A 15545-nucleotide genomic window follows, 5' to 3' on the forward strand; every position below is an offset into this window, starting at 1 on the left:
GAAGAGTGGGAGAGCCAGAGATGTATGATTATAAGGAAACAGTGTCTTCTGGATACAGCAGGAAGTGGCACAAATGAACTCATAGAAGATGTAACAGCATGAAAAGACCTTTGAAAGTTCAAGCTGGACTTCATTCTCTCATGGCTAGGGGAGGGAGATGGGTGAGAAGTCCTACTCAACACTGAGGAGCTATTGACAATTGACGGCTGCTCTATAACAAAGATGTACTTTTCTCTTTTTTTTCCTTTTTTAAATTAGATATTATATTTACATTTCAGATTTTATCCCCTAGCCCCCTTTCCCCCCACCACCCAGGAACCTCCTATCCCATCCTGCCTCCTCATGCTTCTATGAGGATGTGCCCCCACCTACCCTCCCACTCCCACCTCCCCACCCTCAAATTGTAGTTTTCTTTAAGAATGTAGCTTTTGGTCCATATACAACATCAAGGATATATGGGTGACACAAATTGGACTCAATTTTTAAAATGAGGACAGAACGTTAGGTAGATGGGGAAGGCAGCATTTGAATTTGAGAGGAACTGACTATCTGAATATGACCAAAACACATTACATGAAGTCCTCAAAGTAGTAATAAAATATAAAGGCAAGAAGAAAAGCGAGCAAGGAAGGGAGGAAGGAAAAAGGAAATGAAGGAGACAGGAAGAAAGGAAAGAGGAAGGAAGGAAGGAAGGAAGGAAGGAAGGAAGGAAGGAAGGAAGGAAGGAAAGAAGAAAGGAAGAAAGGAAGGAAGGAAAAAGGAATGAAGGAAAAAGGAAGGAAGGAAGGAAGGAAGGAAGGAAAAAAGGAAGGAAAAAAGGAAGGAAGGAAGGAAGAAAAAAGAAAGGAAGGAAGGAAAAAGGAAGGAAGGAAGGAAGGAAGGAAGGAAGAAAAAAGGAAGGAAGGAAGAAAAAAGGAAGGAAGGAAGGAAAGAAGAAAGGAAGAAAGGAAGGAAGGAAAAGGAAGGAAGGAAAAAAGGAAGAAAAAAGGAAGGAAGGAAGAAAAAAGGAAGGAAGGAAGGAAAGAAGGAAGGAAGGAAGAAAGGAAGGAAGGAAGGAAGGGAAAAAAAGGGAAGAAGACTGAGTTACTTGAGCAATCCAGATGAGGCAGGTCTATAAGCAGCCTTTTTCTGTGTTCTTCACATTAATTCTTGACTTTGTTCTCTGTATAACAAAATCAAAGTATAAGATTAAATAAATCCTTTTATTCCCAAGTTGCTTTTTGTCAGTGTTTTCTCTCAGCAGCAGCAGCAACAACAAGAACAACAACAAAACCAAACTAAAACAACACCTAATGCACTAATATTCTGCTTACTGCCTCCCTAGCAAGTAGAGGAATATCATGAAACACCTGACAGTTAACCAAGGAAGGGTGATGTTATCACATCTTCTGGGTGTATCAAGGTAGGTATAGTATGAAAAACAAAGCAAAACAAAACAACTTGATAGTGGTTTTTGGTCAAACACTCTGGTCTGTAATTCTGTAAGTCAATCTTCATTCTGTCCTGAAAACTGGAGCAACATTTTCCACTCTTCAGCAGGCTGGCCCTTCTCCTGCTTTCCATGGTTTCCCCGTGACTATCCTCAGTGGTTCAGTAATTATTGTCATACGTTTCTCCTAGGATATAGCTTCATGTTGCCAAAAGATCTGAAATTCCCAGTTACTGTGGCCTTGGGGTACTCTTGCTTTCTTTCCTTTCAGATTGTCCTGATGGTTCCTAACTTTTCCTGGGTCCATTACTTGGTAGAAAAAGAAATCTACTGGTTCCTCAAATATTGCCAAGTGTCACATCCAATCAGAGTTCCTTAGAAGCACCCACTTCATCATCAGATGCAATTGGAGCTGTGTTCTAAAGCACAACCAATAAAACCATTTTAGTCTTTCACACTGTGTGGGACCAGAAGTGCACAAACCTTGGCATTTCTGTCATTGACCACTTGCTATTGCTTGGTTAACATGACTACAACAGGCACTAGAAAGAATGAAAGGAACCCAGATGATTTTTGTGTTTGCTTTCTTGTTTATTCTTTCATTCTATTTATAATTCTCACTCATTTAAGCAATGAGGTTATAATGGCTACACTTCAATCCACAATCAGGCCTTGGTGGCAGAATCAGAAGCTAGAAGGAGAATCCAGACCTTTGGATGATGCTTTGTCATATGCAAAGTGTGAGAGGACTGTTCAGTTCCAATTTAAACAAACAGCACCAATGCTGTTTTTCCCATTAGCACTGCTGACGTTACTGTCTGAACATGAGTTTCCATAAGGAAACTCAAATGTCCAGAGTACAAACATAGCTTTTAGAACATCATTCTGTCCACTTGCTCAAGCCCACCAGGAACAGAACAGAGCCAAGAAATTAAAAAAAGAAAAATGTTTAGTGGACTGAATTTACATATCACAAAGTATGTGAGTCAAATATTGGACCCTGAAAGTCATTATAGCTGTTTTACAGGGAGAAAGGTTCCAGGGAAAAATAATCTCAGAAGGAGTCATAGAATATGGGGACTGTTCATGGATCATGTGAAAAGCCACTGCAATACTGCAGTCCTATAGCTTGTTTTGACATAGAAAACACACACACACACACACACACACACACACACACACACACACACCAACTTCCTTTTAGTTCTTGCTTTTAAAAGAGTTGTGGAGAAAAATACCTAGACAGATTATGATCACAGCTTCCCTGCTGTTGCAAGAGGCCTAGAATGTTGGTAAGGGTGGGTCTGTTAACACAAGACCCAGAGTCACCTAGTTACTCCTCCCTGTGCCCTGTTTAGCTGGACTTCAGTGGACTATGAGGAGTCACTCCTGTCCTCTTGCCATGAAGGCTGGCTGCAGTAACCTGAAAAAAAATCATACTGGGGATGTCTCTGTGGCCCTTTTGAAAGAAAAGGAGGGGAGGTGTTGGTGAGACTTGCTTGATTCTTATTTTCTGTGAAACACCTAAAATCACCCACTTGGGAGTTTGCAGCTTAAGGGTAGAACATAAACCTTATCCTTAAACCTTTCATTCTATTCCCCCCCACCCCCGCCATCTTTTACTTTCCCTTCTCTCTCCCCTTCCTTCCATCCCTTGCCCCTTCTTTGGCTTTCTCCCTCCCTTCTTTCCCACCTACCTTTCTGTCTAGCTTCCTTCTTTCCTTCATGGACAGTATCTCACATAGCCCAGGATGGCCTCAAACTTGATATGAAGCTGAGGATGACCTGCCTATATATGTCCTGGGTGAATGCTGGAATCGCAAGTCTGTACCCCAGAACTTAGTTTTGTGGGGAATACCTTCTAAAGAAAACAAATCTTGCTTATAGTTCAGGGTTCTTCACATATTTTTTGTGTAAATGGTGTTCATACACACTTTTTCAAGCTCAGTTTGGGAGAACGTTCACACCACAGCTCTGTTTTCACAGTTACATATGTAACAGTTGTTCATCTTGGTCTGCATGTGGGACTCCTATCAGACGCACAGGGACTTTCTGACTCTGCTGCCTACCATTGGATCCCTTTCCCCTAACTGGGCTGCCTTGTCTAGCTTCAATAGGAAAAGATGCCCCTACTCTTCTGCAACTTGATAAGCTAGGACTGGATGATATCCATGGAAGACCTCCCCTTTTGTGAGGAGAAAGGAAGAGTGGATGGAGGAGGAGAGGTGAGAGGTAGGGACTGAGAGGAGAGGAGGGAGGGGAAGCTTTGATCTGATTGGGAGGTAAAGTAAATAAATAACTAAATTAATAAATTAAAAAAAATAAGGAGGGGAGATGACTCAGCAGTTCAGACATATTCTGTGCTTGTTTTCAGAGATTCAAGGCTCAGTTCCCGGAACCCATAAAAGGGGGCGCTTCACTCTCCAGCTCAAGGGGAATCTAACACCTCTGGCATCTATAGGCTACATATGACACTCATATGTATTTTTAGTAAAAGTATAAAAAACAAGCACTGAAAAGTGTGTATATATACTTTTTCTCAATGTATATTTTAGTGATTTTTTTCCAAGTTGAATATAGATGTGTATCCTAAAAAAGAAAGCAGAGCAATGCCAATTCTTCTGATGTCTTGCTCTCTGCTGGTGAGTGAAGTTATGTAGGACACTCTTTGGTGTCTGAGATCCTTTGCTTAGTATTATTCTATGACATATCAAAATGCCATGTGCAGTCACAGACCTTTCCTTCTCTCTAGTGAGGTATATTGCATTGTATGACTAAATCCAGTTTAGTTATTAAACTTTGATGACATCTGGCTAGCTTACAATTTGGAGGTGTTTTAGTCATGATATGGACATTGTGATTTATATTGTTGGTGTATGTCTACATGCAATGATTTTGAAAAAAGACACATGGTTTATGTGTACTGAAGAGAAAGTGAAATATTGTACAGTGCTTTGGGGACTATCTAGAAGGTATTGCTGGGGCACAGGGTGAGCATTTGTTTTTCTTTTGTAGTTGCTAGAAATTTTATGCAGTGTTTTCTAATGTGTACTCCTAAGATCAGTGTCTAAGACTTCTCCCAGGCTCTGGCAGGTTGCACAGATGGCCCCCTCCTAAGCCTAGAACCTGAGGTGTATTCCCTGATTTGGTAGAAGGAATGGTTCAGAGCCATTATATACTTACTCATGATGCAGATCCTCTTTGAGGCATTTCTCAGTTGTCCATAATTAACCCTCATCCAGATCCATGTTAGCTTACTTTTGAGAGCTGCTGTAAGATGTTATTCAAACTACAACAAAAGACATCAGAGGCATGCTGGTTCCCCATAGTGGAAACCGGGCTGAAGTTATTACAGTGGGTAGGCTGTACTGAAAAGCATTTTAGGCTCAACAAGCAAACAACAAATAAATCTGAAAAGAAAACTAACCAAACACCAACTAAAACTAACAACTAAAAGCTGCTCAGTGCACCAGAAGATCATTTCAAATTCCATTATATCTGACATGATTTAGATTAAACAAAATTTATAAACTTCTCAACAACAGTAACACTTTTTACTTTTCACTGTTGTCTGGAATATGGTTTTATGAAATGGGTGCCAGAAAATTAGATGTGCCTGTTCAAGTCCAACAAATTTAAGACAATGTATCTTCACACTGAATCCCGGGAGAATAAAACAGAAAGGCTTTATTTCCATATAGCATAAGACATGTCAACTGTAATATTTTAAAAGCTAAGGTTTAAAATTGGTTCCCTAAGGTTCTTTCCTTTATTAGATTAGAAATACAACCCTATAGATTAGAAATGATTTAAACAAAGCATAAATAGAGCTTTCCTTGTTCTGCTTCTATTAATGTTGACATTCTTTCACAAGGAAGCCGCTGTTTCTGATTTTATGCTTTCTTCTCTTTTCCCTTTCCTCCTGTCCCCTCGACTGATCTCCCTCTCCTCACCTCCTCTCCCTCTCTCCTGTCTTCCTTTTTTCCCTTTCCTGATTGGCTGTTCTCTTCACACTTACCTTTTACCTTTTTCTTCACAGTGATTCTGTCACTTTGCTAAGACTTCCTAATGTCTTCTTTTGACATTCATGGCTCTTTCATATTTTGTTCCATATGTAGAATGCATGCATACACTCATGTGTGTTTGTGGGTGGGAGAAAGGATACATGTGAGTGGGTGGATACATAGAGATAAGTAGATGCATAATACCTATGCTAGAAGGGAAAAGAATGGGGCCTATTGGGAGTTTTAAGGATTGCCATTTATGAGGATTCTACTGCAAAAGCTATTTCTTAGAATGGACTGTGCATGCTGCATGTACCGTGACTATTCCCAACATACCCCACAGCCTTATCTTCATCGATTCTCTTGTACCATTACTATAGAGATTGCTTTCAACCTCTCGAGGATTTTTCATCATTTTAATCAGAGTATCAGATTTTCTACTGTTCTTTTAGTTTAATTTGACTGCCTTTGCTTTCATTGCTATCAGTTGGGTTTGTTCTTAAGCTTTGCCCCGAAGCTTTCAAATCCTAAAACTTTCTGGAGTTAGATGTGGACATTGGTTCAACTTATACTTTAACTCACTCAGGGGTTCATTTCTGGTTTCTCCACCTTGCTTTGCTGTCCTTACCTTTCTACTTATTTGTATTTTCCTGTTATCTGTTGATATTTCTTATCTATTGTTATCTTATCTTTCTCACTTTAGTCAGTGACTTTTGTCTTTTTTTAAAAAAAAAAAAACATTTTTTAGTGGATATTTACTTACATTTCAGATGCCCTCCCCCTTTCCCAATTCTCCTCCCTAGAGAACCCCTATCCCATGCCCCCTTTTTCTTTTTGCTTTTATACTATTTTTTAAAAAATGTTAATCAAAGGCTTTATAAGTTTGGTAATGATCAATCAGAAGTGTAACCCAACCTAGATATATCAATTATCTTTGACTGGTGGAGAAACATGAACATCTGCCTCAATGTCCCCCCCTCTCTTTCTCTCTTTCATCACCTAGCTTCTCCTCTCCTTCATCTTCTCCTCTCCTTACTCCTTCTCTTCCTCTCACCTTAGCTCCCCCTACATATCACCCTTTCTGTTAAAATAAAACTTTTCTCTCAAAAATACAATTAGAGCATAATTATACCAATTTGTACCAGTGAGGTACAAGATAGTCCTAATACCCAGTCCATCATTTTGTTGACTAACCAGAACCTCTGTCATCTCTCCTAACTAAAACACTTAGTTCTGAACCTGGCTTTTTTCTTGGCTTTAGAATGAATGTCAGCTGAAAACCATCCACTCAATCTTTTCTCTCAAAGTAAATAGCCAGGATTGGCTATGAGACTATATGTTTTCAACCCCATCAGAAATCCAGAATGACTGAGTTAACTGAAATTATGGGAAGCACAAAGCATAGCTTCTAAAACTTAGCCAATTTATAGAGACCTCTGAACACCTGGACAGTCCCTATACTACAAAACGTTGGAGCATCAAATCTTCAGCCTTCTGGCCCAGAATCATCTGACAGACCTTAGTGATGCAGAATTATTAAGGGCTGATTACTCTGTCTTGGCAGATATAATCAGTCGACTATTCTGCAAGTGTGTCCTTTTCTGAACAGTAATTTGTCTGTAGATCGAAAGAGGCAATTCTTGCCTAGTTGCTGTCTCACCACAACTGGAGTAACTCCAAAGATGCTCAATTTCTTCTTAGAATTTAAGACAGGAAGCTGTCAGGAGCAGACAGGTCTCTAATCAAAATGAACATTAATACAGAAATGTTTGTAACGTCAATCCTGTGGATTTCTGATGTTTTGAAAACCAACTATTTATGTAAGGCAATCTGGACTGTTGTCTGTTAACTCCTCTCAGCTATTTCTAAATAAAATATAGAAAACACCCTAGCAATAAACTCCAAGCCATGAATTTGCTATAGGCCCTTAACTCACAGGCTAACCATCTCAAATCAGTTAGAAAAGTTAAAGAAAGACTGGGTCTAAGCCTTGTATTTCTAAATGTATTATTCAGGCACAATGCCTCTGAGAGTAACAATATTCATCTTACTTTTATATCAATAAGAAACTCATACCAATGGAAACCTTAAAATTTGTAATCAAAGTAAATTGGTGCCATTTAAGAAATTATAACTTCATCTTGATAATAATTGTACAGATTTCTACCAATGGGTTATGGCTATGAAATAAATCCTAGCTAATCCTCCCTGTTCCAACAGAACTACTACCTTTCCCTAAAAAGACAGCCCAATATTAACCACCTTAGTCCCCAAGCCCAGGGAATAGGGGCACTGACTCTTCTTTAACTTCTTCAAGCTGATTATGGGCTTTGAGATATTAGAAGAGGGGTTGGGGGAAGAGTAAGTTGATAAGCCTCTGACGCTGTGTCTTCACTGCATCCAGATGGAATTCCAGGACATCAGAGGTTTGAGCAGGTCTGCTCAGCTTGCCTGATGAGTACATACACCAAGGCTGTGTATTCTGCAATACATAATTCTCAAAACAAATTTTAGAATCAAGATAATTTTTTAAGAGGGCTGACATTTTATTAAAGATGGTGGTTCTAACAACTTTTCTTTTTTTCCTTCTTATTTTTTTATTGGATATTATATTTACATTTCAAAAATGTATCCCCTTACCCCATTCCCCCCATTCCACCCAGGAGCTCCTTATCCCATCCCCCCTTCTCCTGCTTCTATGAGGGTGTGTCCCCACCTACCCCCCCACTCCCACCTCCCCACCCTCAGATTTCCCCCCCCCCCGAGTGTTCAGCCTTCATGGGACCAAAGATCTCCTCTTCCACCTATGCCCAACAAGACCATCCTCCCCTACATATACAGCTGGAGTCATGTGTCCCTCCCTATGTGCTCCTAGGCTGGTGGTTTAGACCCTGGAGAGCTCTGGCTGGTTGGTATTGTTGCTCTCCTCATGGGGCCACCAACCCTTCCAGCTCCTTCAGTCTTCTCTCTAACTTCTCCATTGAGAACCCTTGATCAGATCAATGGTTAGCTGTGAGTATCTGCCTCTGGGTATGTCAGACTCTGGAGGACCTCTAAGGAGACAGCCCTATCAGGCTCCTGTCAGCATGCACTTCCTGTCATCCATATCAGCATCTATTTTTGGTGACTGCACATGGGATGAATAACCAGGTGAAATGGTCTCCAGACAGCCTCCCCTTCAGTTTCTGACCCACATTTGTCTCCATATTTGCTCCCTTGAGTATTTTGTTACTCCTTCTAAGTAAGACCTAGGCATCCTCGCTTGTTCTTTCTTCTTCATGAGCTTCATGTCGTCTGGTAGTTGAATCTTTGTTGTTTCAGACTTTTGGGCTCATCCTGAGTGAGGTAACCCAATCACAAAAGAACACACATGGTATTTACTCACTGATAAGCAGATGTTAGCCCAAAAAAACATTTTTTAAAGATTTATTTTTTATTTATTTGAGCTGTCTTCAGACACAACAGAAGAGGGCATCAGATCTCATTACAGATGGTTGTGAGTCAGCATGTGGTTATTGGGAATTGAACTCAGGACCTCTAGAAAAGCAGTCAGTGCTCTTAACCCCCGAGGCAGCTCTACAGCCCGACTTTGTCTTTTAAAAGCCACTGTTAATGTAATGCTTCTTGTCTGGAAAGAAACTTTTCAGAGATGAAAATACATTAAATGAAAAGAGTCAAGAGTGGAGAGGAAGCAAAAGCTTGCTGAAGGTGAGGCAGGCATCTTCAGTGCAGGGTCTACAAGTCAATACTGTTGTCTGAATGTGGCTAGAGCTAACCCTGGATTTTACATTACAAAAAGGGATACAAGGGAGACAAAACAAAATAGGGGATAGAAGGAAGGAAAGGAGAAAGAGAAGGAAGCATAAAATCAGAAACAGCAGCTTCCTTGTGGAAGAATATTAATGTAAACAGAAGCAGAACAACAAGGAAAGCTCTATTATGTTTTGTTTAAATCATTTCCAATCTGTAGGGCTGTATCTCTCTTGTGATAGAGACCCTGTGGCCAAGAAAATAACTCCCAGCTAGCTCTGCACAGAAATCACCACCAACCCTTTCCAGTGCCTTCTCTTCTCTAATACCTTGCTTTTTGGTAATTCAGCAAAAGTCTCTGGGGGTTAAGTACTGGGCTGAGACAAGTGTGAGCACTCCTGGACTCGAAGCCAGTAGCATCAACACCAACTCTAGACCCTGGAAGTGTCTCCAGACATAGTCAACTGCTCAGTGGACGTCTGGGCTTATCTTTCACTGCTTTTGTGTATTTTTAGCAATGCTATATGTGTATACAAGTTGCTTCTAAAGGCTTTTTGATCAAAGCAGAAATTGGCTGTGTCTTCTGCCCCTCATTCCACAGGAGAAATGTGGTTATAGCCTTCCTGTCTGTCTCTCTTCTTTGTACTTCTAAATAACAATTTACATTGATTTTTCAGGCTTTCTCAGACTTAGACTTTTTAAAAAATATATTTTATTTATTTACATCCCAGTTGTTGCTCCCAATCCTGGTCCCCAATTCCAGAGTTCTTTACCCCATCCCCTATCCTCTTCACCTCTGAGAGGTCACTAGCTCCTCACCTCACACCCTGGGCATCCACCTTCCCTGGGGCATCAAGTTTCTACATGATTAGGTGCATTCTCTCCCATTAAGGCCAGACCAGACAGTCCTTTGCTACATATGTGCCAGGGCCCTCAGACCAGCCCATGTATGCTTTTTGCTTGGTGACTTAGTCTTTGGGCATTCCTAGGGTTCCAGATTAGTTGACACTGTTGGTCTTCCTATGGAGTTGCAATCCCTTTCAGCTCCTTCAATTCTTCCCCTAAACTCTTACATAGGGGTCCCTGACCTCAGTCCAATGCTTCGCTGTAAGTATCTGCATCTGCCTTAGTCAGCTGCTGGTAGAGCCTCTCAGAGGACACCCATGCTAGGCTACTGTCTGCAAGCACAACATAGCATCAGTAATAGAGTCAGGGTTTGGTGCCTACCAATGGGATGGATCCCACATTTGGGCCAGTCCCTGGGCAGCCTTTGCTTCAGTCTCTGCTCCATTTTTGTCCCTGCATTTCTTTTAGACAGGAATAATTCTGGGTCAAAAAATTTGAAGGTGGGTTGGTGTCCCCATCCCTTCCCTGGGAGCCCTAATAACTTGAGGTGGGCCCTTGAGGTTCCCTCTCCCTACTGTTGGGCATTTCAGCTCAGGTCACCCCATTGAGTCCTGGGAGTCTTTCACATCCTAGGTTTCTGGGACTTCCTAGAGGTTCCCCCACTCCACCCCCACCCTCAGTCACCTCATATTTCCATTCATTCTCCTGACCCTCTGGGCTTCTCTTCTGTCTCCCTCCATACCTTATCCTGTTCCCATTTCCCCTTCCCTCTTTCACACAGGTCCCTCCCTCCTCTGCCTCCTGTGATTATTGTTCCTTTCTCTAAGTGAGATTGAAACACCCTTCACTTGTGCCTTCCTCCTAGTTTAACTTCTTATGGTCCATGGGTTGCATCATGGGAATTCTGTACTTTTTTGCTACTATCCACTTATCAGTGATTACATTACTATGTATGTCCTTTTGAGTCTGGATTACCTCACCCAGGATAATATTTTTCTAATTCCATCCATTGGCCTGCAAATTTCATGATGTTCTCCTTTTTAATAGCTGAATAGTATTTCATTGTGAAAATATACCACCTTTTTCTGTATTCATTCTTCAGTTGAGGGACATCTGGGTTGTTTCCAGTTTCTGGCTATTATGATTATGTTAGTTTCTCATCATGAAAAATAAAAATGAAGCTTTCCCATACTTCATGTTATCATACACACAATCATTTTAATAAATAATGCTCATTGCAGCATTTTTTGTTTCATTAAATATATTCATTAATCTGCAAATCATATTTGTGGGTTATTTATATTACATCTGATTATTGCACAATTCTTGTTTCTTGCAAAATTAGTAATGAAACTTGAGTTCTAACATTTATGCTTTAACTGATAACATAAATATTAAGAAGCTGTACATATTAAAGGGGTACTGAATAATGTTTTTAATACATGTACAAGTTGCATTAGGTAAAATTCAGTTCACATATATCTATCTCTTTAACATTTCTAATTTCCCCTTGGGGAAACATTAAAAATCTTATTTTTTAGCTGTTTTGAAATAAATATGTAAATATCATGTCGATCTTGCTTTTAACCCTTTTTCAGTGAAATTCCATGAACATTGTTTTTCTAATGTAAACTATTGTTAATGGCCCAGATTTCCTCTCCATTGAGGCATCCTATTATCAATCTCATGCTTATGAATCAGGTTCTCAAAGACAATAAGCTGGAACATATCACAGCTGGAGTATATTTGACATCCTGAACTCTCACTCTTCCTCTGGTGATGACTGCCTTAGGTTGTGCTGAGCCCTCAGGTTTCTTTGGTCCACAGATTCTTGTTTGTTGATTAATGTTTTAATTTTTTAAAAAAGATTTATTTATTTTATTAATAAGTACACTGTAGCTGTCTTCAGAGACACCAGAAGAGGGCATTGGATCCCATTACAGATGGTTGTGAGCCACCATGTGGTTTTTGGGAATTGAACTCAGGACCTCTGGAAGAACAGTCAATGCTCTTAACCACTGAGCCATCTCTCCAGCCCTAATGTTTTAATTTTATATACATTTCTCTGTAACTTTTTGAGAATTTGTATATTGAACAGCTCAAAAGCCTAAAGAGTTGTGCCGGAGTCACTCTTCCATACACATTATTTATTTATTTGGAAATATAAAGTCTAAGTTGAATATAATTAGTTTGCTTATTTTATTTATTTGTTTGTTTGTTTATTTAGTTGCCTCACATACTGTTTCCTCTTCTCCCAGTCTCACCCTCAGAAATTCCTCCCCTCATTACCTCCTCCCTTTCTCCTCAGAGAAGAAGCTCCTCCTCACTCCCCTGCACTTGGGTACCAGCCTGCCTTGAGACATCAAGTCACAGCATGACTGAGCTCATTCTCTCCCATTGAGGCTGGACCAGGCAGTCCTGCTAGGGGAAAGAGTTTCAATGGCAGTTAACAGAGACCTAGACAGCATCCTCTCTACTTGTTAGGGAGTCTACATGAAGACCAAGCTGCACATCTCTAACTGTGTAGTGGGCCTAGGTCCAACTCCTGAATGCTCTTTGGTTGATGGTTCAGTTTCTGTGAGCCCCCATGTACCCAAACTAGTTGACTCTGTAGGTCTTTTTGTGGTGTTGTTGACCTATCTGGAAGGCTCAATTCTTATATAAGACTCTCTAAACGCTGCCTGATATTTGGCTGTGGGTCTCTATATCTGTTTTTATCAGCTGCTGGATGAAGCCTCTTAGGAGACAGTTATACTATGTTCCTGTCTGCAAGCATAGCAAAGTATTATTAATAATGTTAGGGGTTGGCTCTCTCCAATGGGATGGATCTCAAGTTGGGCCAGTCATTTTTAAAAATAAAGGATGGCAGTTCTCTCAATTTCTACTACATCTTTATTTCTGCCCATCAGATAGGAAGGACTAATTTTGGGTTGAAGGTTTTGTGGGTGGGTTGATGTTCCCCTTCCTCTACTGGAATTCCTGCCTAGCTATAGGAAGTGTCCATTTTGGGGCAGGAGAAGGCTAGGAGAGAGAATGGGAATCTGTAGGGACCATCTCTGGGACTAGCTGTAGACCTGAAATGGGGGTGGTGAGGTGGAGGGCAACCCCAGGGGGATATGGAGACTAAATATATTAGTTTACATATTTGGATGGATTAATGCCACTGCCATATACCTTATAGTTTGCTAGGTGACTGATCTGAAATCACTTTAACTTTCTGTATTTGTAGTATGATCTGTCTTATTTTCTAAAAATGACTGAAAAAGCCCTTCTCCCTTCCTCCCCGCCCCCATATGCTTTTTAACAATGTAACTTCACCCTCCCACTGAGACATGTGTGCTCATCCTTGGTTTCTGAACAATTTGCTTACTATCAACAAAGGACCTTGGCGTGACCAGAATGCTGACGCTAGCCTAAGAAAAGCAACCCTGCTTCTGTCTCACTCCCAAGGATCCTTTTGTGGATCCCTAAGCAACAGCATAACAAGTTGACTGCTTGAAACATGTTGAAATAAAAACCCAGGGCAAACAGAGAGGCCATGAAGGGTTCTCTCAGCAGCCTCAGCCAAGTATCCAGATGATAGCCAGCATCTAATTCTAAACATGTGAGCAAATGAGACTTCTGAAAATGCCATCTATCTGTGGAGTAATTCCTAGCCATTAAGTCTTTCCAGTTGAAATCACAGCTATTGTGTGGCAGTATTCTTATTGTGTTATGCTCAACATTCTTCATTTCTGTGGACATTCTTTGTCCTGTTCTATCCCTGCTCATTGCTCCTCACATTTGGCCTAAAATTGTGCTACGATTTTATGCTTGCTTCTTAAATCAGAGGGTGATGTAGCCTGTCTGATGCTGACACTTGGCTCTGTCTTTTGCTCTCCATCTGCTCTCACTGTTTGGAATGAGCTTGTCTGAGACTCTCTAGTTAGGAGCATGACATGATTCAGCCTGTCCTCTGCAAACCCTGCCTCGAGATTGCTCAATTTGCAATGTGTTCATAGCGTTGATCTGGCGCTGCTCGTTGAACTCTGGTCAAATTGGCAAGCAGAGGAAAAGAGGATGTGCTCTGAGTGAAATCTCCTTGGTTCTCTTCAGCATAAAAGGTAATTAATGTTGATGCATACTTACGAACTTTTGGTGAGCTGTATGTCTCCACATTTAGCTTAGGTTTCTTTGGAAATAAATCATTTAATTTGACAAAACAATCAGAAGTCAAGCTCAATAAATGTACACCAAGATATTAGATATTTTAGAGTAGGAGAGTGAGCATGCATTCATGCACGTGCACATAATCTAAAGGACTCTGGTAGATTGTAGAAACAGAAAATGATTACAGGGGTTACCTGTTGATGCTGCTTAGGTAAAACTTTAAGGCATGTTTGTTGATGTGATCTCTGTTTATCATTGAAAAGTTGCTTTCCTCATAAAGCTGAGAAATCATACGATTACAGTTAAAATACTAATTTAAAATTATATCTTGAAATTTAAAGTTATAAGTTGCAAAATATAGATCCTACATTCAAATATAATTAAATAGAGAAAGTGCAGAATTCTAATGTTAGCAGCAATTCAAACAAGTCTTGATGAGTGGACATAATTATATGTGGACTGAATCTGAAAGAAAATATTACTTCATACTTTCTAAGGGCTCCCTTAATGTTACAGTGCATCCATATTTATGAACTCAACAGAAGATTCTGGTGCCCTTAACTTCAGCATCTTGTCTAGTCTAACTTTTGAGGAATAAATATGACTTTAAAGCAACAAAATTGAAAAAAAGTCTTATATTTATGTAGCTTAAAGTGTTTAGTACTGCTGTAAAATGCTCATACATATATTGATTCACTACAGGTTTGGTATTGGGATGCTGAGGACCAAGTGGCTGTGTCCGGTGAGGGTCTCTTTGAGGCTTAATAGCATGCTTGAAAGAGAGAGAGAGAGAGAGAGAGAGAGAGAGAGAGAGAGAGAGAGAGAGATTGAAAGAGATTGAGAGAGAAAGATTGAGAAATTAAAAGAGTGGGAGGGAGGGAGGAAAGAGACAGAGAGACAGAGGAGAGAGAACAAACACAGAATATAGGAGAGAGAACATTATTACAAATTTACTCAGGAGGCAATAACATTACTCTTTGACATAGTTACACTCCCAAAAGTCAAGTTCATTTAGTAAGTGATAGTGTATGTACTGGCTGGTTCTGTGTGTTAGCTTGATACAAGTCGTCAGAGAGGAAGGAGACTCAGTTGCGGAAATGTTTCCTTGACATCTAGCTCTAAGACTTTTACTCATCTAGTAATCAATGGGGAAGGGCCCAGCCCTTGATGAGTAGTGCCATCTCTGGGCTGGTTGTCCTGGCTTCATGACCAAGCCATGGGAAGCAAGTAATCAGCACTCCTCTATAGCCTCTGCATCAGCTCTTAGCTCAGGTCCAGCCTGGCTTGAGTTCCTGTCTCAGCTTCCTTTAGTGATGAACACTGCTGTGGAAGTGTAACCCAAATAAACCTTTTCTTCCCCAATTTGC

Source organism: Arvicanthis niloticus, chromosome 4 (assembly GCF_011762505.2).
Source record: "Arvicanthis niloticus isolate mArvNil1 chromosome 4, mArvNil1.pat.X, whole genome shotgun sequence".
Lineage (NCBI taxonomy): Eukaryota > Metazoa > Chordata > Mammalia > Rodentia > Muridae > Arvicanthis > Arvicanthis niloticus.